Below are 22,567 nucleotides of genomic sequence, written 5' to 3' on the forward strand. Positions count from 1 at the left end.
TTCACGGTCGCATTCCAAGAGTTGTAACTTTTTTTTTATTCCGTCGACATAGCCGTATAAGGGCTTGTTTTTTGCGGGACGAGTTGTAGTTTTCAATTGCACCATTTTTGGATGCATATAATATATCAATTAACTTTTATTAACTTTATTTTAGGAGAGAATTGAAAATCTATTCCAGCATTGATTTTCACGTTATAAACTTACGCCGTTTACTATGCAACGTGAATAACATGTTACATTTATTCTATGGGTCAGCACAATTACGGGGATACCAAGTATGTATAGGGTTTTATATGTTTTCCTAAGTTTGCACAATAAAAGCCCTTCCAGAAAAAAATTACCGTATTTTTTGGACTATAAGACGCACCTGACTATAAGATGCACCCAGGTTTTAGACAATCGAAAATAGGGAAAAAATTATTTGTTAAAAAATAATTTATTCCGTTTCACCACATTCTGAGAGCCAACATTTTTTTCATCGATTGAGCGGGGTGAGTGCTTATTTTGTTGCGGGACGAGCTGTAGTTTTATTGGCACCATTTTTTGGTACATACGACTTTTTTGATCACTTTTTTTTTTATTTCATATTTTAAGCACTAAAAGGTGACCAAGAAACTATTTTGAGGTTTTAAATTTTTAAACCGTGCCAGTTAAATAATGGTATAGTGTAATAGATCGGACTTTTACGGACACAGCGATACCAAATTTTTTTATTTTTTTTTTGACACATTTTATTAGTTCCCCTAGGGGACTTGAACCAGCGGCTACTTGGTTACATGTGGAGTCACTGAAACAGCGTAACTACGCTGTTTCCCTAACTCCCATAGTAGTGAATGGCTGTTACGGAAGCAGCGTAGCATGCGAGCTACGCTGTTTCCGTAACTACTGTTCACTTCTATGGGAGTTAAGGAAACAGCGTAGCTCAGCTAGTTACGCTGTTTCAGTAACTCCACATGTAATCAAGTGGCAGGGAGAGCACAGAAAGCTAGAACGGGGTTTAGGGGGCCCCATTCTAGAGATGGGTGCGGGTCCTGCATCTATCTGACATTTATGACATATCCTGTGGCTATGTCGTAAATATCCTTCATAGAAAAACCCCTATAAATGCAGCGGTCGCTATTGACCACGGCATTTAACTAGTTAAAGGGGTTTGCCATAAAACACATTTATCCCCTATCCCCAGGATAGGGGCTACATGTGAGATCGCTTGGGGTCCAACCGCTGGGACACTCAGCGATAACGAGAACAGGGGACCGAAAGTTACCCAGAGCGCTACATGAGAAGCCTGAACTTCCGGGTTCTGTGTCCAGCTTCTCTGTTCCGCAGCTCCATAGAGATCAATGGAGAGCCGATCGAGCATGCGCAGAAGAATACCATTGGTATCTATGAAGCTGCCGGACACAGAACGCGGAAGTCACTGCTTCTCATGCAGCGCTCTTGGTAACTTTCGTTCCCCGTTCTCCTTATCGATCACACATGTATCCCCTATCCTGAGGATAGGGGATGCATGTATGTTATGGCACAGTCAGGGGTGGGATTCAAATTTTTAACAACAGGTTCCCTTTTTTTCGGACGAAGACATACGCGCCGCGGGGGGGGGGGGGGGCGGTCACAGTGTTTTGCGGTGCATCGCGCCATTGAAAGTGAATCTAAAAATAAAACATTTACGATATTCCAAATACCCCCTACATTAAAGTGGACTCTAAATAAAGAAATTCCTTGTCCAGAATGCTTTAGTGTGGATTGCCACACTATGTATATAATTACATAGGCGTACAGACCTACCCACGCATTGTGTTAAACTCACGCATTACGTATAGGCCTATATAAGCACATTCAATATCCTAAGCGTGCTCAGATCATTTAGTTAGGCTGTGCACATTAGAAGGGTGGAGGACGGTGCGGAGTGCACAGTAAGCCGCGACAACTCTCCCGGCTAATGCACAGATATGGTGCCAGGAGCAAGCTCCGTACATACAGTGAAGGAAATAAGTATTTGATCCCTTGCTGATTTTGTAAGTTTGCCCACTGTCAAAGACATGAACAGTCTAGAATTTTTAGGCTAGGTTAATTTTACCAGTGAGAGAGAGATTATATAAAAAAAAAAAAAAAGAAAATCACATTGTCAAAATTACATATATTTATTTGCATTTTGCACAGAGAAATAAGTATTTGATCCCTTTGGCAAACAAGACTTAATACTTGGTGGCAAAACCCTTGTTGGCAAGCACAGCAGTCAGACGTTTTTTGTAGTTGATGATGAGGTTTGCACACATGTTAGATGGAATTTTGGCCCACTCCTCTTTGCAGATCATCTGTAAATCATTAAGATTTCGAGGCTGTCGCTTGGCAACTCATATCTTCAGCTCCCTCCATAAGTTTGATGGGATTAAGGTCTGGAGACTGGCTAGGCCACGCCATGACCTTAATGTGCTTCTTTTTGAGCCACTCCTTTGTTGCCTTGGCTGTATGTTTCGGGTCATTGTCGTGCTGGAAGACCCAGCCACGAGCCATTTTTAATGTCCTGGTGGAGGGAAGGAGGTTGTCACTCAGGATTTGACGGTACATGGCTCCATCCATTCTCCCATTGATGCGGTGAAGTAGTCCTGTGCCCTTAGCAGAGAAACACCCCAAAAACATAATGTTTCCACCTCCATGCTTGACAGTGGGGATGGTGTTCTTTGGGTCATAGGCAGCATTTCTCTTCCTCCAAACACGGCGAGTTGAGTTAATGCCAAAGAGCTCAATTTTAGTCTCATTTGACCCCAGCACCTTCTCCCAATCACTCTCAGAATCATCCAGATGTTCATTTGCAAACTTCAGACGGGCCTGTACATGTGCCTTCTTGAGCAGGGGGACCTTGCGGGCACTGCAGGATTTTAATCCATTACGGCGTAATGTGTTACCAATGGTTTTCTTGGTAACTGTGGTCCCAGCTGCCTTGAGATCATTAACAAGTTCCCCCCGTGTAGTTTTCGGCTGAGCTCTCACCTTCCTCAGGATCAAGGATACCCCACGAGGTGAGATTTTGCATGGAGCCCCAGATCGATGTCGATTGACAGTCATTTTGTATGTCTTCCATTTTCTTACTATTGCACCAACAGTTGTCTCCTTCTCAACCAGCGTCTTATTTATGGTTTTGTAGCCCATTCCAGCCTTGTGCAGGTCTATGATCTTGTCCCTGACATCCTTAGAAAGCTCTTTTGTCTTGCCCATGTTGTAGAGGTTAGAGTCAGACTGATTAATTGAGTCTGTGGACAGGAGTCTTTTATACAGGTGACCATTTAAGACAGCTGTCTTTAATGCAGGCACCAAGTTGATTTGGAGCATGTAACTGGTCTGGAGGAGGCTGAACTCTTAATGGTTGGTAGGGGATCAAATACTTATTTCTCAGTGCACAATGCAAATAAATATATATATATATTATATATATATATATATATATATATATATAATTTTGACTATGTGATTTTCTTTTCTTTTTTTTTTTTTAATATAATCTATCTCTCACTGGTAAAATTAACCTAGCCTAAAAATTCTAGACTGTTCATGTCTTTGACAGTGGGCAAACTTACAAAATCAGCAAGGGATCAAATATTTATTTCCTTCACTGTATATACAGCACCAGAACCAACCTCAGTACATATATACAGCACCAGAACCAACCTCAGTACATATATACAACACCAGAACAAAGCACAGTACATAAATACAGCACCAGAACAAAGCTCAGTACATAAATACAGAACCAGAACAAAGCTCAGTACATAAATACAGCACCAGAACAAAGCTCAGTACATAAATACAGCACCAGAACAAAGTTCAGTACATAAATACAACACCAGAACCAAGCTCAATACATATATACAACACCAGAACAAAGCTCAGTATATATACACTAGTCTCTCAATGAATTAGAATATCATTAAAATTAATTGATTTCAGTAATTCAATTCAAAAAGTGTCTCATATATTATATAGATTCATTACACACAGAGGGATCTATTTCCAGCATTTTTTTCTTGTAATAATGATGATTATGGTAACACTAACTTAAATTTTGGGTTTTCATTAACTCAGAAAATTAGAATATTATATAAGCCCAATTTTACAAAAATGATTTTTAATACCGAAATGTTGTCCTACTATAAAGTATGTCTAGTATCTTCCTCTTGACAATACCCTATAGATTCTCTGTGGGGTTTAGGTCAGGTGAGTTTGCTGGCCAATCAAGCGCAGTGATACTGTGGTTATTACACCAGGTATTGGTACTTTTGGCAGTGTGGGCAAGTGCCAAGTCTTGCTGGAAAATGAAATCTGCATCTCCATAAAGCTTGTCAGCAGGGGGAAGCATGAAGTGCTGGGAAATGTCCTGCTAGAGGCTGCGCTGACTCTGGACTTGATATTACACTGTGGACCAACACCAGTAGATGACATGGCCCCCAAACGATCACTGACTGTGGAAACGTCACACTGGACCACAAGAGACTTGGATTGATGCCTCTCCACTCTTCCTCCAGACTCTGGGACCGAGATTTCCAAATGAAATGCAAAATTTACTTTGTGAAGTTTCCACAGTCCGTGATGAAGCAACCTGGGCTTCTATAACAGCTCAGCAGTGCCACAGGCTGATCGCCTCCATGCCACGCCACTGATGCAGTAATTCATGCAGAGCCAGAGCCCCGACCAAGTATTGAGGGCATATACTGCACATACTTTTCAGTAGGACGACATTTCGGTATTAAAAATCATATCATTTTTTAAATTGGGCTTATATAATATTCCAATTTTCTGGGTTTTCATTAACTGTTCCCATAATCAACATTAAAAGAAAAAAATGCTGGAAATAGATCCCTCTGTGTGTAATGAATCTATAGAATATATGAGAGACACTTTTTGAATTGAATTATATATGTACTGAGCTTTGTTCTGATGCTGTATTTATGTACTGAGCTTGGCTCTGATGCTGTATTTCAGTATTGAATTTGCTTCTGGTGTATAGTTGTATGCGTTTGGTTCTATTGCTGGATATACAGTATGTACTGAGTTTGGTTCTGGTGTTGTATATGTGTAGGAGCTTGGTTCTGATGCTGTATATATGTACTAAGCTTTGTTCTGGTGCTGCATATATGTTCTGAGCTTCTCTTTGGGGCTGTATATATGTATTGAGCTTGGTTGTTATGATGAATAGGACACCAGAACTAAGCTCGGTACATATATACAGCACCAGTACAAATACAGCTCAGTACAGAGATAATTAGCAAATTTAGTTTAACCCCTGCCATATAAGTTTGTACGGCATAAAACTACAGCTCCCAGTACAGCCAGAACGATGGTAAGGATATGCTGGTAGTTGCTGTTTCACAAAAAAGAACGATACACACATCATCTCGCTGCAGATCATACAGTGACTACAGTACTGAGCAGTCACAGGGAGAATAAACATTTACATTTAGTGACGACTTCTCAGATTCTAGTCATTCTCTTTACTTTTCCATCTGGTCCAGAACTCTATGATGCCTCCTGGCCATGTCCCGTTTCTGCGGAAATGGGTAAATTTGCTGCTCAGATGTCTTCGGAAGCTCACTTTTTCAACATTTCTGCACCTATAAACAAAGAGCAAATTCTTATGGTACCACACTATGCCCCCAAATATAATAGTAACATACACTGTGCCCTTGAATAAAATTGTGCCAAACACTGTAAAGTAATGCACCACACACAGTGCCCCCTGTAGATAGTGCCCCTCATAGAGCCCTCTGTAGATAGGGCTCCCAGTAGAGCCCTCTGTTGGTAGTAGCGTTCCCTGCAGACAGGGCCCCCTGTATAGTGCCCCCTGTAGATAGCGGTCACTGTAGAGCCCCCCTGTGGCGTTGCCTGTAGATAAGGGCCCCCTGAGGCGTTGCCTGTAGATAAGGGACCCTATATAGTCCCATGTAGTTAGTTCCCTACATAGTCTTCTGTAGTTCTCGTTCCCTGTATAGTCCCTTATGTAGTGCCCTAAAGGGACTTACGAAAAAGAATGAAGAAAAAGAATGAACAATATTCAATATTAGTAATTGGCGAAAATATAGAAAGAGATATGAGTTTTTTATGTTTCGAAAACATGGAATGGACAGATTTTCATTGTAGTTAATGAGAAAATAAAAACAAATTCCATAGCAACAGATGTGTAAAAGGGTTTCCTGTGCTTGATAGACCTGGAATGAACAGGATCTACGTGTAGTTTATAGTGCAATGAACACATATTCCATAGCACAGGAAAATAATTACACATGTTTCTATGGAATATGTGTTCATTCCCTTATAAACTACACATAGATCCTGTCTATGGCCAATCAAGCACAGGAATTTCCAAAGGCGTCTGTTTATATGGAATTTTTAGTTGAGGAAATAAACACACAGAAAATCTGTTCATGCCATGTCTACCAAACAAATTCATTATGCCCTTTTTTTTATATTTTCTTTCCATTAGTAATAATGTTCATTCTTTTTCTTCATTCTGTTTAATATGTCCCTGCCCTATAGTGCCCACAGTAGAAGGAAAAAAACACATTTTCTCACCTGTCCCGTTGCCGCGCCATCCTCCAGCGACATCAGTCCTCCTCCATCTGAACGATGCAGCGGCGCGATGTCGTCATCGCGCCGACAGCATCATCACTAAAGCGCCGAATGGCGAGGCATCATGTACCTCGCCAGGGTAGCGCTAGTCAACTCAATTGTATCAGCGTCCTAAGGAGAGTAAAGAATACCTCTGTGTCATTGGCTGCTATGGGCATAAAAGGAGAGAAACTCATGGTGTGGCCCCCATATTCCCCTGACCTCAACCCTATTGAGAACCATTCGAGCATCCTCAAGCAAAATATCTATGAGGGTGGGAGGCAGTTCACATCAAAACAGAAGCTCTGGGAGGCTATTCTGACATCCTGCAAAGATATTCAAGCAGAAACTGTCCAAATACTCACAAATTCAATGGATGCAAGAATTGTGAAGGTGATATCAAAGAAGGGGTCCTATGTTAACATGTAACTTGGCCTGCTAAGTTTTTTTTGATTGAAAGAGCTTGTGATTTCTGTAAATATGACCTCCTGATGCTGCACATTGAACAAATTACCATTTTAGTTCTCTTTACAACCTTTAAAATGTTTTGATCTCTGTTGTGCATAATAATTTGAAACAGTGCATTTTGAGTTTTTTACTTCTAAAAAAAAGTCTATCATTAGGAGATTTGTTCAATAAAATTTGCATTATACTCCAACGGTTGATGGCTTAAAGATTATACTGACCTTCATTTGCATCGACTACAGGAAAATCAGCGAAAAATAACATTTGCATAATAATTTGGAACGCAGCGTAGACAGTAGCGACAACTTATGTGACGGCTTTACATCACATACTACAAACTCTTCATCTTCTCAGAGATTCCAATGAATGACCTGCTTAGCCGTAAGTGCTAAATTACTGACTTCTTCTTAGGTCTCTGAAGAGCACTATTTATATGACAGGAACACTAACTGTTGAAAAGACAAAAAAATTTTTTAAAAAAATCCTCCCTTAATATACTTCTTTCCTTTGATCCTATGTGGTCTGATATAAAAAATATATAAAGTATGTTTGTATATGTGCCCCAGGAGATCAGTTATCCCCCTTTTCCTTCTCAAAATCCTGTAACACGGCTGCAGAAGGAGTTTCCCCTGCTGCCCTGTCTACAATAGGAGGCCATGGAGTAAAAAAATGGAAGGAGAACCTGTGTTCTCTGCAAGTTAACAAAACTGCTGGTTTCAGTAGCTGCAGAAAATCCTGCAGACTGACAAACACTGTGGAAAAGTTTTACTAGTTTACTTCCATGATTTATTTATATTTTTAGTGTTTCTTTAACCCCTTAATGACCGGGCCTGAAAAGACCTGAATGACCAGCTAAATTTTTCTGGCTTTGCCTCTCTGCCTTTCAGCAGCCATAGCTTTGTTATTTTTTTTCATTGACATGGCTGTATGAGGCCTTGTTTTATGCAAGAGAAATAGTATTTATTTTCCCCACAGTTTGGGGGGGGGGGGGGTAAAAAAAATTAAAACATTTACAGCGTGAATATAGAAAAAAGTGATTCTCTGCATTGTTTTTCTTGTTTATTTTTTATCCCGTTCAAGTTTCACGCTAAATAACCCATTAGATTAATTCTTCAGGTTATTACGGGCGTGTAGATACCCAATATGTGTAGGTTTTTTGTTTTTATTTAGTGTAGGGGCAATAAAATGTATTTTATGCAAAATAATGACTTTTTTTATTTATTTTTTTGTTAATTTTTTTTTTTAAATCCCATTAACCCCTTAAGGACGCAGCCACTTTTGGACCATATGACACAGCTTCATTTTTTAAATCTGACGTGTCACTTTATGTGGTAATAACTCTGGAATGCTTTTACCTATCCAAGCGATTCTGAGATTGTTTTCTCGTGACATATTGTACTTTGTTAGTAAAAAAATTTGGTCGATAAATTCAATATTTGTGAAAAACACCAAAATTTGGAGAAAATGTGCAAAAATTGGCATTTTTCTAAATTCAAATGTATCTGCTTGTAAAACAGATAGTTATACCACACAAAATAGTGACTAGTTAACATTTCCCATATGTCTACTTTGTTTGCATCATTTTTTGAACATCCTTTTATTTTTCTAGGACGTTACAAGGCTTGAAAAGGAACTTTAGCAGCAATTTATATTTTCAAGAAAATTTGAAAAGGCTATTTTTTTAGGGAACAGTTCAGATATGAAGTAGCTTTGAGGGCCTTATATATTAGGAACCCCCATAAATCACCCCATTTTAAAAAACTGCAGCCCTTAAAGTATTCAAAACAGCATTTAGTAAGTTTCTTAACCATTTATGCGTGTCACAGGAATTAAAGCAAAGTGGAAGGGAAATTTGCAAATTTAATTTTTTTTGCAGAAATTCCATTTTTTTTTTTTTAAAACATATTTTTATTGATTTTCTGAAAATTTTTCACATAACATGATATGCAATAAACTGTTACAGGAATATAGTCACCTATTGTTGATGGTATGAAAAACACATTCCTACAATGACACTAAGCTCATAGTTGTTTACATCATTATGTGACAGTTATTGAAGGTCATTACAGAAATTTCCATAACATTTGGTGAACAGCGTTAACAATGAATATCCCTGAGAAACAATGCATACAAAACTTATTTAATATACGTATAAACATGAATAACCTAAACTGGAGCCACATGAAGCTACATTCCTAACCGAGTTGGCCTAGATATCATTTCAAAGTTATAGATATTATGTTCTACGTGTTCTCAACACTCCTAAGGTGCCCTTAAGATCCTCTATCAGGTACCAAGGTGATCCCGTGAATGGATCGATCATTTTGCATATCTCCTCCCCCGAGAAATGCTCTGTTATGAATAGTTTCCATTTCCCAAAAAATCTCCCCCCTTGTGCATCTTTGTGTTTTAGAACATCCATTCTATCTAAATAGAATAGGCTTTTCATCCCCTGTACAACCTCACTTGATTGCGGGATATCTGGTACCAACCATTTCTGGAGTATGCATCGTTTTGCCACCATCAATGCCGCATGTGTAATGGGGGGCAAGTGGGTTACTTCTGTGTCATCTGACCCTCCATCATGCTGGACATGTAAAAGAACTTCCATTGGCCCCAGGAGCCCCTTAAATTTGCTTATTTGTTGCACTAAAGATGTCATTTCTTTCCAAAATGGCTGTATTTTGGTGCATGCCCAAAACCCATGGTACATGTCTGTGCGAGGTGATCCACACCTCGGGCATGAAGTCTTTCTATCTGGTTTAGTTATGGAAGGGGGCAAGGTGAACGCATATATGGCATGATGGAGGATTTTTAAGTGGGTTTCTCTCCATTTCTCGCTTGTTATATGTTTTCTGAGATCCACCAACCCCATTTCCACATGTTTGGCAATATTAGGCAAGCCAAATAGCTTTTCCCATTTCATAAATGCCTGAGCTGGTGTCACCTTTAATAGCACTGGCTTTAGGGTGTTATACAGTTGCGATATGGACCTGTGGTGTGTGCTTAGGAACCATGAGTCAAACAGGTTGGGGTGGGTCTCGTCGGATATGTCCGCCAGTTTTGCTTTGCATGAAGATAATATTTGATAATATTGTAGATGTTGGGGATGGTCAAAATTGTACTTTGTCTGTATTTCCTGCAGGGTCAGCCATCTCCCTTCCTGTTCCTGGAACATGTCACCCAGAGTCGCTATCCCTCTCTCTCTCCATCTCTGGAGTAGCTGACTATGCCTTCCCGCCCACAAATCTGGATGTCTCCATATAGGCATGTGTTTTGAAATGCGATATGGAAGACCATAATGCTTACGCAATACTTTCCATGTGATAATGGTATCCCGTAGTAGGGCCGATCTCTTAATGTTAGTGGGCAGGGACGCAAATGCTGTATGCACTAAAGCCATAAGATCCCATGGTTTTGCTAGCTGCCTTTCTAGGTTGATGTTGGAATGGCATCCGGTGCCATGTTGCCAATCCAGCAAGTGTCTGCTCAAGCATGCCAGGTTGTATCCCCGTATGTTAGGGAAGTTAATGCCCCCCTCTTCTTTTCTTAACATAAGTTTTGCCAGTGCTATTCTCGGTTTTCTTCCCCCCCATATGAATTTAGTGAAGGACGAATTTAGTGTATTGATATCCCCATGTTTGATTAGTAATGGAATGGTTTGTAAGGGGTATAGTAGTTTTGCAAATCCCGACATTTTGACCAAGGCACACCTTCCCAGGAGTGAAAGGGGCAGTCCGTGCCACCTCAGAAGATCCGCCTGTATGTCCCGTATCAAAGGGGGATAATTTAGATCATATAGGGAGCTAGGTGCTCGCCCCACCTTGATGCCCAAATACGTGATCTGTGACCGCACTATCTCCACATCTAGAGCATCCAATAGTCGACCATGACTACCCTCCTTCGGTCCTAAATCTAGCAGTTGGCACTTTGAATAATTAATTTTATATCCTGAATATTCCCCAAAGTCACTTAGCGTCTGAAATACCCGTGGAACGTCCCGTGAGGGGTTTGCTAGGAATAAAAGTATGTCATCTGCGAACAGTGTTTCCTTAACCTCCATTTCCCCCACCGAGATGCCTCTGAAGATTTCAAATGTCTTGCCAGTGGCTCCAATGCCAGATTAAACAGCAATGGAGACAGCGGGCAGCCTTGTCTTGTGCCTTTATATAAGCGAAACGGCTGAGATAGAAACCCTGTGGTGCAGATCCTAGCATTAGGGGACTTATAAATGTGTCGCAGTAGGTTTCGAAAAGCCCCGGTAATCCCTACTCTGTCCAAAACCGCATCCAGCCACTTCCATCTAACGTTGTCGAATGCTTTTTCAGCATCCAGCAAAAGCAGTGCTGGGTGTTCCCCCTGTCCTGGACTGTGCTGCACCCTGTCTAGCACCGCCAATACCGTTCTAATATTGGTGACCGCCGATCTCCCCTTAATGAACCCCACCTGCTCAGGAGCTATGAGGTGCGGCATTATATCCGCTAATCTATTTGCTATGATTTTAGAGAGAAGTTTCGCATCGACGTTTATCAGGGATATGGGTCGGTAAGACCCTGGTAGCAGGGGATCTTTTCCTGGTTTCAACAGAAGTTTGATATAGGACGTGTTTGCCGATGGTGGCAGACCTTCACTACCCAGGGCATTGTTAAAGAGCGAAACCAGGGTTTCGGTCACCTGTTCTCTCATCGCTTTGTAAAATTCTCCTGAGAAGCCATCTGGGCCTGGGGCTTTGGAGTTTTTCAGGTTTCTGATAGCCCTATCTACCTCCTCCCTAGTAACCTGCGCATTCAGTATTTGCAGTTGATCCTCTGAGATGACAGGAAGAGTGGTGCTGTCCAGGAGTGTAGCCTCTAACGGTGAGACTGATTCATCGGAATACAGCTCCTCGTAGAATCTGGCCAGAATGGAATTTATATGTGAAGGATCTCCCGTGATTTGTCCCGTGTGATCCCTAAGTTTGGCTATGTGTTGTGCCGGGCGTTGTCCCCTAGCTACATTTGCTAGCAATCTTCCCGCCTTATTTCCAAATCTGTGTATTGTTGCCTCAAACTCGTAATTGCGGGTTATTTCTTTCTGAGAAGTCCACTCATCAAAGTTGTGTTTGGCCTGTACCCAGGTTTGTCTATTGCCCTCCGTTGGTTGGGAGAGATATGTTGTGTATGCTGACCTCAACGCACTGCTTGCTGCTTTAAATTGTCTTGCTATTTCCCTTTTTTTGCTTACAGAGTAAGCGAGAATCCTACCCCTCAATACTGCCTTCGCTGTGTCCCAAAAGAGGGAGGTATTATCCCTGTGCCCGTCATTCTCGGATGCGTATTCCAACCACCATCCCTGCAACTGTCTTTTGAATGTATCATCTAGCGCTAGATGAGCCGGAAAGCGCCAAATAAAATCTGTCCCTCTCGGGTACACCTCTTGAAGGGATATCATTATAGGTGCGTGATCCGATATCACCAAGTCCCCCACAGTAGAAACTCCTATTCGTTGCCTCAAGGGTGCCGATATGAAAATGTAATCTATCCTTGACCATGACTGCTGAGAATGCGAATAGTGTGTGAATTCCCTTGCGTCCGGGTTGCCCTCCCGCCATGCGTCTATTAGATGAGTGCTCTCTAATAAAGGTCCCAATACCCTATCGTGCTTTCTGGGGGTCCCTGCAAAGATGGGTCCCGACTCTTGAATTTTGTGTGACCTCCTATCCTCTCTGTGGTCTAAGACAGAATTGAAATCACCCCCTACCAATTTATGTGGGATATCATCTGTTAGCAACGCCCTTTCCAATTCATTATAAAATTTAACGTTATCATCATTGGGTCCGTAGATGTTGTATATGCTTAGGACCCCACACGGAGTGTCAAGAACGACATGGAGCAAGCGACCTGCCGAGTCGGAATTTGTGCGTAGTACCTTGTGTATCATATTTCTATTGATCAAAATGAGTACACCTGCTTTACGACCACAAGCTGAAGAGCCGTAAACTGCACCCACCCACATTTTTTTCATGCGGTGGAAGTCGCTCTCCTCCAAATGGGTCTCCTGTAGGAGAGCGATGTCAGTGTGTAATTTTTTTAGGTGACGAAGAACCATCATCCGTTTATTGGGGGAACGGAGCCCCTTAACATTCCATGAGGTCACTTGCATATTCTAAATTTCTCTATAAGGATCAAATTTGAGTTATTTTGTATATCTATTTCCGGGCATGTGCGCCCCGTTCCTATGGTGGCTGCTCGGAGGTTCCTGCTCCACGTTGCTCCTAAACCCATAACATTTTCATGTGCAAACAGTAAAAAAACAGTATTATAACCAGTATCAACATAATACCCGACCAGCAAAGTCCACACTCTCTCTTGTGTGTCTCGCGTCATATTGGTATGCCTGACTTCACTTTTTTCTGGGTGAAGGCCCTTCCCCCTCCCCCCCCCCTCCTTATTTTTGTGATTTTAATGACCCTCGGGTGTTTCTGGACCATTCCTTTTGCCAGGGTGTCATTAATGTACAATATCCTACCCTTTAGATACAATTATAATGCCTTATATGTCTAGCCTTCGTACCCCACAGTAAAACCACATTTCTGCGTGACATGAGACATGTATACACCCTCCATATTGCAAGTTATACTCATCAGTCCGGTAGCGCCTCCATCATCCTATCAATGCGGGATCCTTGCAAGGATTTGGAGGACTCTGTGCGTTGTTGCTTGGGTGATGGAACCCGGGCAATGGAGGACCAGGAACTGTCCCGTGCTAATGCTGAGTCCATCGAGGTCTTTTTCTTTGTCGTTGAGCTCTGCCGGGTGTTCGCTATTGTTGCGTCGGAGTTCTCATGTCTCACCATCTTGTCCACGAAGAGCGTCGCCTCCTCCGGCGTATGAAAAACCTTGACTGAACCGTCTGGTCTTGTAACCCTCAATGTTGCCGGGTATTGCAGCTGGAATTTAACTTTGCTCTTGTATAAAGTAGTGCATACTCCTCCAAATGATCTCCGTCTCCGCGTGACATCTGCAGAGTAGTCGGCAAATAAAATTATTTTAGCTCCTCGAAGCTGTAATGGTGTATTTCGATTCCTAAAGGTTCGCAAGAGTTCCTCTTTGTCATTGTAGTCTAGGTATCGCATAATCACTTGACGTGGCCTGTTGTGCGGTTCTCCTGTGTTGGCCTTTACTGCACCCGGTGGGCCGACCCGATGCGCTCTCTCCACTCTGCAAGACCTGTTCAGGCCTAGGGCTTCTGGAAGCTCCATTTCGCATATCCCCTGTAAGTGCTGGGGTTTAATGTGCTCAGGCAGGCCGACAATTCTGAGGTTGTTCCTCCTGGAGCGGTTTTCCAAGTCCTCCAGGCGGTCTCTGAGCCTGGAGTTGTCTTGCAATAGGCCTTGGATGTGTGTGTGTGCCCCCGCTGATTCATCCTCCATAAGGCTGACTCGTTGCTCCAGTTCATCCAGCCGTGTACCATGTGACGTAACCTCATTTTGCAGTTTCTGCAATGTCGTTGTTACCGTAGCCACCAGCGAATCTTTGATGTCGGGAGCTAGATGTGTGGCAACTTCTATCGCCAATCTCCTATAATCCAGTTTTGCCACCTCCGGCTGTGATATTTGCTCTACAGGGGGCTCTGGACTCTGTGGCCTGCTGCCCGGCGGAGAGACATGCTGCAACGTCGCCATCTTGGATATCTCCTCTCCCTGCCTCGTGTGTCCGGACGGACGGGTGTTCTCGCGGCTGCCGCTCCTGAGGAGGTACCGCTCCATGCACTATCTGTGCCCTCTCACCGTGCCTCCAGCTAACTGCCGAGGTAGGTTTATTTTGCGGGTGTGTGTGGCGGCGGAGGTTCAGGGGATCGGGTCTCGGGAGCTCACCTCACGCCGTCCTCACATCCCAGCGCCGGAACCGGAAGTCCGAAATTCCATTTTAATCCATTTTTCCTGTAATACTGAAGGTTTTTACCAGAGAAACACAACTGAATATTTATTTCCCTGATTCTGAAGTTTTTACAAATATCCCACATGTGGCCCTAGTGCGCTACTGGACTGAAACAAAATCCCCAGAAGCAAAGGAGCACCTAGAGGATTTTTGGGCCTCCCTTATTTTAAATTATATTTCAGGCACCATGTCAGGTTAGAAGAGGTCTTGTGGTGCAAAAATAAAGGAAACACCCCAAAAAATACCCCATTTTGGAAACTACACCGCTTGAGGAATTCATCTAGGGGTGTAGTGAGCATTTTGACCCCACAGGTGTTTCATAGATTTCATTAGAATTGGGCAGTAAAAATTAAAAATTACATTATTTTCCAATAAGATGTAGCTTTACCTCAAAATTATTATTTTTTTCAACAAATAAATGATGAAAATCACCCCAACATTTGTAAAGCAACTTCTCCAGAGTACGGAAATACCCAACATGTGGTCATAAACGGCTGTTTGGGAAAGCAGCAGGACTCAGAAGGGAAGGCACGCCTTTTAGCTTTTGGAGTACAGATTTTGCTGGTTTGATTTCTCGGCACCATGTCGCATTTGTAAAGCTCCTAAGGTACCAGTACAGTGGAAAAAAAGTGACTCCATTTGGCAAACTACACCCATTGAGGAATTCATATAGGGGGGTAGTGAGCATTTTGACCCCACAGGTGTCTCATATTTTATTAGAAATGGGCAGTGAAAATGAAAAATTAAATTTTCCAATAAGACGTAGCATTAGTTAAAAATTTTTCATTTTCTCAACAAATAAAGGAGAAAAAGGTGGTCATAAACTGCTATTTGGACACACAGCAAGGCTCTAAAGGGAAGGAGCGCCATTTAGTATTTGAAGTGGAGATTTTATATGATTTGTTTTTTGACACCATGTTGCATTGAGCTATAGTATCAGTACAGTGGTACCTCCGATAAATTACCCCATTTTGGAAACTAGATCCCTCAAATAATTTATCTAGGGGTGTAGTGAGCATTTTGACTGCACAAGTGTTTTGCAAAAATGAGTAAACAATAGATGTTGCAGATTGAATATTGCCGTTTTCCACAGATATGCCATTTCAGTGCCCAATGTGTTGTGCCCAGCTTGTACCACCGTAGACACACATCCCATAAATTATTAAGCGGGTTCTCCAGAATAAAGTAATATCCCACATGTGGTCATAAATTGCCGTTTGGGCACACTGCCAGGCTTAGTTGGACCACCATTTGGCTTTTGAAGCGCAGATTTTGCTTGGTGTTTTAGTGGTATTTTATCTTATAATGTGGAGGCATATGTAAACTGGGCGGAGTACATCAGGGTATATGTAAGCTGGGTGGAGTACATCAGGGTATGTGTAAGCTGTGCAGAGTACATCAGGGTATATGTAATATGTGCGGAGTACATTAGGCTATATGTAAGCTGCGAGGAGTACATCAGGATATATGTAATATGCGCGGAGTACATCAGGGTATATGTAATATGTGCGGGTACATCAGGCTATATGTAAGCTGTGAGGAGTACATCCGGGTATATGTAAGCTGGGCGGAGTACATCAGGGTATATGTAAACTAGGCGGAGTACATCAGGGTATATGTAAACTAGGCGGAGTACATCAGGGTATATGTAAGCTGGGCGGAGTACATCAGGGTATATGTAAACTGGGTGGAGTACATCAGGGTATATGTAAACTGGGCGGAGTACATCAGGGTATATGTAAACTGGGCGGAGTACATCAGGGTATATGTAAACTGGGCGGAGTACATCAGGGTATATGTAAACTGGGCGGAGTACATCAGGGTATATCTAAACTGGGCAGAGTGCATCAGGGCATAATAGGATGATGTAATAATGGGGAGAATGAATAATCCATGGATTGGTGTGGTACGCTTTGAACTAATCCTTCATGCACAGGCTGGGTTTTTGGGGTATTATAAAATATATCTGCGCTCCGTTATTGCCTAATCTTTGACTTTTTCACTAGCCCTATAAGCCGCACAAGGCCCTAAAGTTTCCTCATCTCCGCTGCATCTACAAGGTCCACCTGTGGGGTCCAGCAAATAATGATGTGGGGTATTTAGTGAAATTCTACTGGACCTAAAAAAATTAGTCTGGGCCGTCATTTTGCATCATTGCGTTTTGACAGTCATAACGTGTTATTTTTCCGGTGACGGAGCGGAGGTGTGAGGGCGCGTTTTTTGTGGAACGAGCTGTAATTTTTATTGGTTCCATTTTGGGGTACATGCGATTTTTTTTTTTTATCACTATTTATTCCATTTTTTGGGAGATGAGGAAACCAAAAAACAGCCATTCTAGCACGTTTTTTTTTTTGTTTTTTTTTTTACAGTGTTCACCGTGCAGTATAAACAACATGTTAACTTTATTCTGCAGGGCGATACGATTATAGTGACACCAAATTTATATAGTTTTTTTACGTTTCACTACGTTCCCACAATAAAAAATACTCTAAAAAAATCATGTTTTAGTGTCGCCATTTACTGACAGCCATAACTTTTTTATTTTTTCGTTGATATCGCTGCTCGAGGGCTTGTTTTATGCGTGACGAACTGTAGTTTATATTGGTACCATTTTGCGTTACTTGCAACTTTTTTTATCACTTTATAAAAAAAAATTTGAGACAAGATGACCAAAAAATAAAATGCTGTCATTGTTTTTTATTTAAAAATGTTACGGTGTTCACTGTGCGGCAAAAATAATGTGACATTTTTATAGATCAGGCCGTTCCGAACGCGGCGATACCTATTATGTATAGTTTTTTTTCATGTTTTCATTTTTTTTCTAATAATAAAGGAGTTGATCAGGGAAACAGGGCGATTATTGTTTTTAATAATTATTTATTTTTCTTTCACATTTTTTTTTTACATTTTTTACTTTTTCTTTTACACTGACCTGGGGACTTCCTGGTTGCCACAGCAACCATCGCCACCCGCGATCCGTCGCGGGGGTGGGGGCCCAGGGGTACAGAGGGAGATCCCTCCCTCTGTAAACCACTTCAATGCGGCGGACGTCATTGACAGCCGCATTGAAGGGGTTAAATGGCTGCGATCGGAGGTAACAGCCATCGCAGCCATTGTAGCGGCATGTCAGCTGTGTATAACAGCTGACAGCCGCTGAAGATAAAGCGCGCACAGCGCCTGTGCTCGCTTTATCTGCAGGGCGTAACTGTACGCCCGTCTGCGGGAACTCACTTGGTTTCCAGATGTACAGTCACGCCCAAAAGCGGGAAGGGGTTAAGGGATAACTTTATTTCTAACTTCATTTTTTACTTATAATGTATTCGCATACTCCTGTATGCTAATACATTACACTGTGTCACTATGACACAGGCTGCTGTTAGGGCAGCAGCAGGCAAACGGAACAGACAGCCCTGGGGTCCTTTGTAGGTTCCAAGGGCTGACTGCAGAGGGATTCCCTGGTGTTTGATCGCATCACCAGCGTTCCGGTGATGTGATCAAAGAGGGGAATTCCCTTTGATCATGCCGCAGTCACGGACCGCGGCAATCAAAGGGTTAAACAGCTGGGGTCCAAATGTTTGCCGACCCCAGCTGTATTCAGGAGGCTGCTCTAAGATCAGGAGCTTTAAGTTACAGCTCCTGCTTAGAGGATGAGTGCTCACACGAGCGCTCATCAGCCTGATCTACAGCGATGCCAAAAGAAGTCTTTGTATACTAGGCACCTTCACCGCCTGACATCAAAAGACAGTGGTCGGGCGGTTTTTCACTAACGGCCATCACACGGCCATTTTCAGAACAATGAAGTTCTATGGGTGTATTCACACAGCCGTTATTTTTGGCCATTTTCACGGCCAGACGGCTCCCATAGAAGTCAATGGATCAGTTTTACCGGCCGTTTTTCAGGAATTAATCCTTGTAACGGCCGGTAAAAAGTGAGCCTGGCAGAGGACTCCCCGCACACTTCGCTACTTTGAGCACTGATCCAGGTGAAGCCCCTGACCGCATATGGACAGTGAATTTCAAGGCTTTCAACTATGAAGTCCCCGGCCAGAGAAATGCAAGATCTCTGGGCGGAGACTCCGGTCTTGGGCAAGTCCTTGACGTCACAGTCCACATATGGACAGTGGCATCAGGTGCCCCCTCTGACCCCCAATGTAGATTGCACCCCCTGCCTGTAGCTAACAAACCCCACTGGAAAAAATAGCGCCACTTTAGCTCCCTGTAGGAGCGGAATCCCTGGCGGCCAGTCCCCGCTCTGCCCAGGGATTCTGCTCCTGGAGAAGCCCCCGAGTTACTATCCATATATGAACAACGACATCAAGGGGTTACTCCTGGAGCGAAATCCCCTGCCGTCGGCAGCCCTCTTGCATATGGACAGAGACGTCAGGTGCTCTGTCTATGAATGGAATCCCCAGCAGCCAGAGGTATTCTGCTCCTACAGTTACAATATCTACTGGGGGGGGGGGGGGTGCTATCTACAATGGGGTTGCTATCTACATGGGCACTGTGGCACTATATGGGAGGTGTGGCACTATCTACAGGGGACACTGGCATTATGGCACTGTGTGGGCTCTGGCACTTTGTATGTGGGCACCATGGTACTATGTGGGCAGTGGCACTACCTACAATGGGAACTGTGGCACTATGTGGGCACTGGCACTTTATATGTGGGCACTATGTCCCTTTATACGTGGGCAAAGTGGTACTATGTGGGCACTGTGGCACTATGTATAGTGGGCACTGGCATTTTATATGTGGGAACTATGACACTATCTAGTGGGCACTATGTTGGCATTGGCACAATCTAGAGTGGTCACTGTGGCACCATCTAGAGTGGTCACTGTGGTACCATCTACAGTGGTCACTGTGGCACCATCTACAGTGGTCACTGTGGCACCATCTACAGTGGGCGCTGTGGCACCATCTACAGTGGGCGCTGTGGCACCATCTACAGTGGGCGCTGTGGCACCATCTACAGTGGGCGCTGTGGCACCATCTACAGTGGGCGCTGTGGCACCATCTACAGTGGGCACTGGGGTGTTTTCAGGGGGTTTGGACAAAAAAAACCTGACAAATGAAATCCATCCTCTTTTTTTTTTTTTTTTACGACCATGAAAAACGGATGGCAAACTGACGATAAACAGCCATTAAAAATGGACAGACGGACTGAAAATAGATGAAAATTTGGAGACACACTGATGTAAAACGGCCATGAAAAACTGACAGTTGATCAGTTTTTAATGGCCATTTTTTTTCACGTGTGAATGTAGCCCAACACAGATACATACATACGTGCGCGCGTGTGTGTGTGTGTGTATATATATATATACAGTGAAGGAAATAAGTATTTGATCCCTTGCTGATTTTGTAAGTTTGCCCACTGTCAAAGTCATGAACAGTCTAGAATTTTTAGGCTAGGTTAATTTTACCAGTGAGAGATTATATATATTTATTTGCATTATGCACAGAGAAATAAGTATTTGATCCCCTACCAACCATTAAGAGTTCAGCCTCCTCCAGACCAGTTACACGCTCCAAATCAACTTGGTGCCTGCAGTAAAGACAGCTGTCTTACATGGTCACCTGTATAAAAGACTCCTGTCCACAGACTCAATTAATCAGTCTGACTCTAACCTCTACAACATGGGCAAGACCAAAGAGCTTTCTAAGGATGTCAGGGACAAGATCATAGACCTGCACAAGGCTGGAATGGGCTACAAAACCATAAGTAAGACGCTGGATGAGAAGGAGACAACTGTTGGTGCAATAGTAAGAAAATGGAAGACATACAAAATGACTGTCAATCGACATCGATCTGGGGCTCCATGCAATATCTCACCTCGTGGAGTATCCCTTGATCCTGAGGAAGGTGAGAGCTCAGCCGAAAACTACATGGGGGGGAACTTGTTAATGATCTCAAGGCAGCTGGGACCACAGTCACCAAGAAAACCATTGGTAATACATTACGCCGTAATGGATTAAAATCCTGCAGTGCCCGCAAGGTCCCCCTGCTCAAGAAGGCACATGTACAGGCCCGTCTGAAGTTTGCAAATGAACATCTGGATGAGTCTGAGAGTGATTGGGAGAAGGTGCTGTGGTCAGATGAGACTAAAATTGAGCTCTTTGGCATTAACTCAACTCGCCGTGTTTGGAGGAAGAGAAATGCTGCCTATGACCCAAAGAACACTGTCCCCACTGTCAAGCATGGAGGTGGAAACATTATGTTTTGGGGGTGTTTCTCTGCTAAGGGCACAGGACTACTTCACCGCATCAATGGGAGAATGGATGGAGCCATGTACCGTCAAATCCTGAGTGACAACCTCCTTCCCTCCACCAGGACATTAAAAATGGCTTGTGGCTGGGTCTTCCAGTACGACAATGACCCGAAACATACAGCCAAGGCAACATAGGAGTGGCTCAAAAAGAAGCACATTAAGGTCATGGCGTGGCCTAGCCAGTCTCCAGACCTTAATCCCATCGAAAACTTATGGAGGGAGCTGAAGATCCGAGTTGCCAAGCGACAGCCTCGAAATCTTAATGATTTACAGATGATCTGCAAAGAGGAGTGGGCCAAAATTCCATCTAACATGTGTGCAAACCTCATCATCAACTACAAAAAATGTCTGACTGCTGTACTTGCCAACAAGGGTTTTGCCACCAAGTATTAAGTCTTGTTTGCCAAAGGGATCAAATACTTATTTCTCTGTGCACAATGCAAATAAATATATATAATTTTGACAATGTGATTTTCTGTTTTTTTTTAAATATAATCTATCTCTCACTGGTAAAATTAACCTATCCTAAAAATTCTAGACTGTTCATGTCTTTGACAGTGGGCAAACTTACAAAATCAGCAAGGGATCAAATACTTATTTCCTTCACTGTGTATATATATATATATATATATATATATATATATATATATATTGTATTATAAAAAAATATTTCATTCTTCTTGTCAATATCTATGTATAAAAACATTCTGAAATATTGTTTTTTTTTCCACTGGCCACTGAGCCTCACAAAAAACTGACACTTCCTGTTCTGTAGAGATCACTTCTCGGCAGTCAATTCATTATCACCACTGGCTGAATTACAATTAAAGGTAACACCTATTATAATTCTGGAGGCAGTTGACATAAGATCACACAGCTTTCCCTCAAAGAGTTTCCATTTTAGTAAAACATAATTGTGTGCATCATTGAGCTCAGACTATCATCCTAATAATTAACTACAATAGTGTGTCACATTGTTTCATGTGAATCCACCTACACTATGACAAAATAAAATAAAAATTGCACGACCTATTTTCAGACGTAAACGAGGCGTATTATGCTACAATACGTCGGCAAACATCTGCCCATTCATTTGAATGGGTTTGCCGACGTACTGTGCAGACAACCTGTCATTTACGCATCGTCATTTGACAGCTGTCAAACGACGACGCGTAAAAATACAGCCTCGTCAAAAGAAGTGCAGGACACTTCTTTCAGACGTAATTTGAGCCGTTCTTCATTGAACTCAATGAAGCACAGCTCAAAATTTACGGCTGTCAGAGAAGCCTCGCAAAATGCGAGGAGGAGCATT

This window comes from Rhinoderma darwinii, chromosome 1, assembly GCF_050947455.1.
Source record: "Rhinoderma darwinii isolate aRhiDar2 chromosome 1, aRhiDar2.hap1, whole genome shotgun sequence".
Classification (NCBI taxonomy): Eukaryota; Metazoa; Chordata; class Amphibia; order Anura; family Rhinodermatidae; genus Rhinoderma; species Rhinoderma darwinii.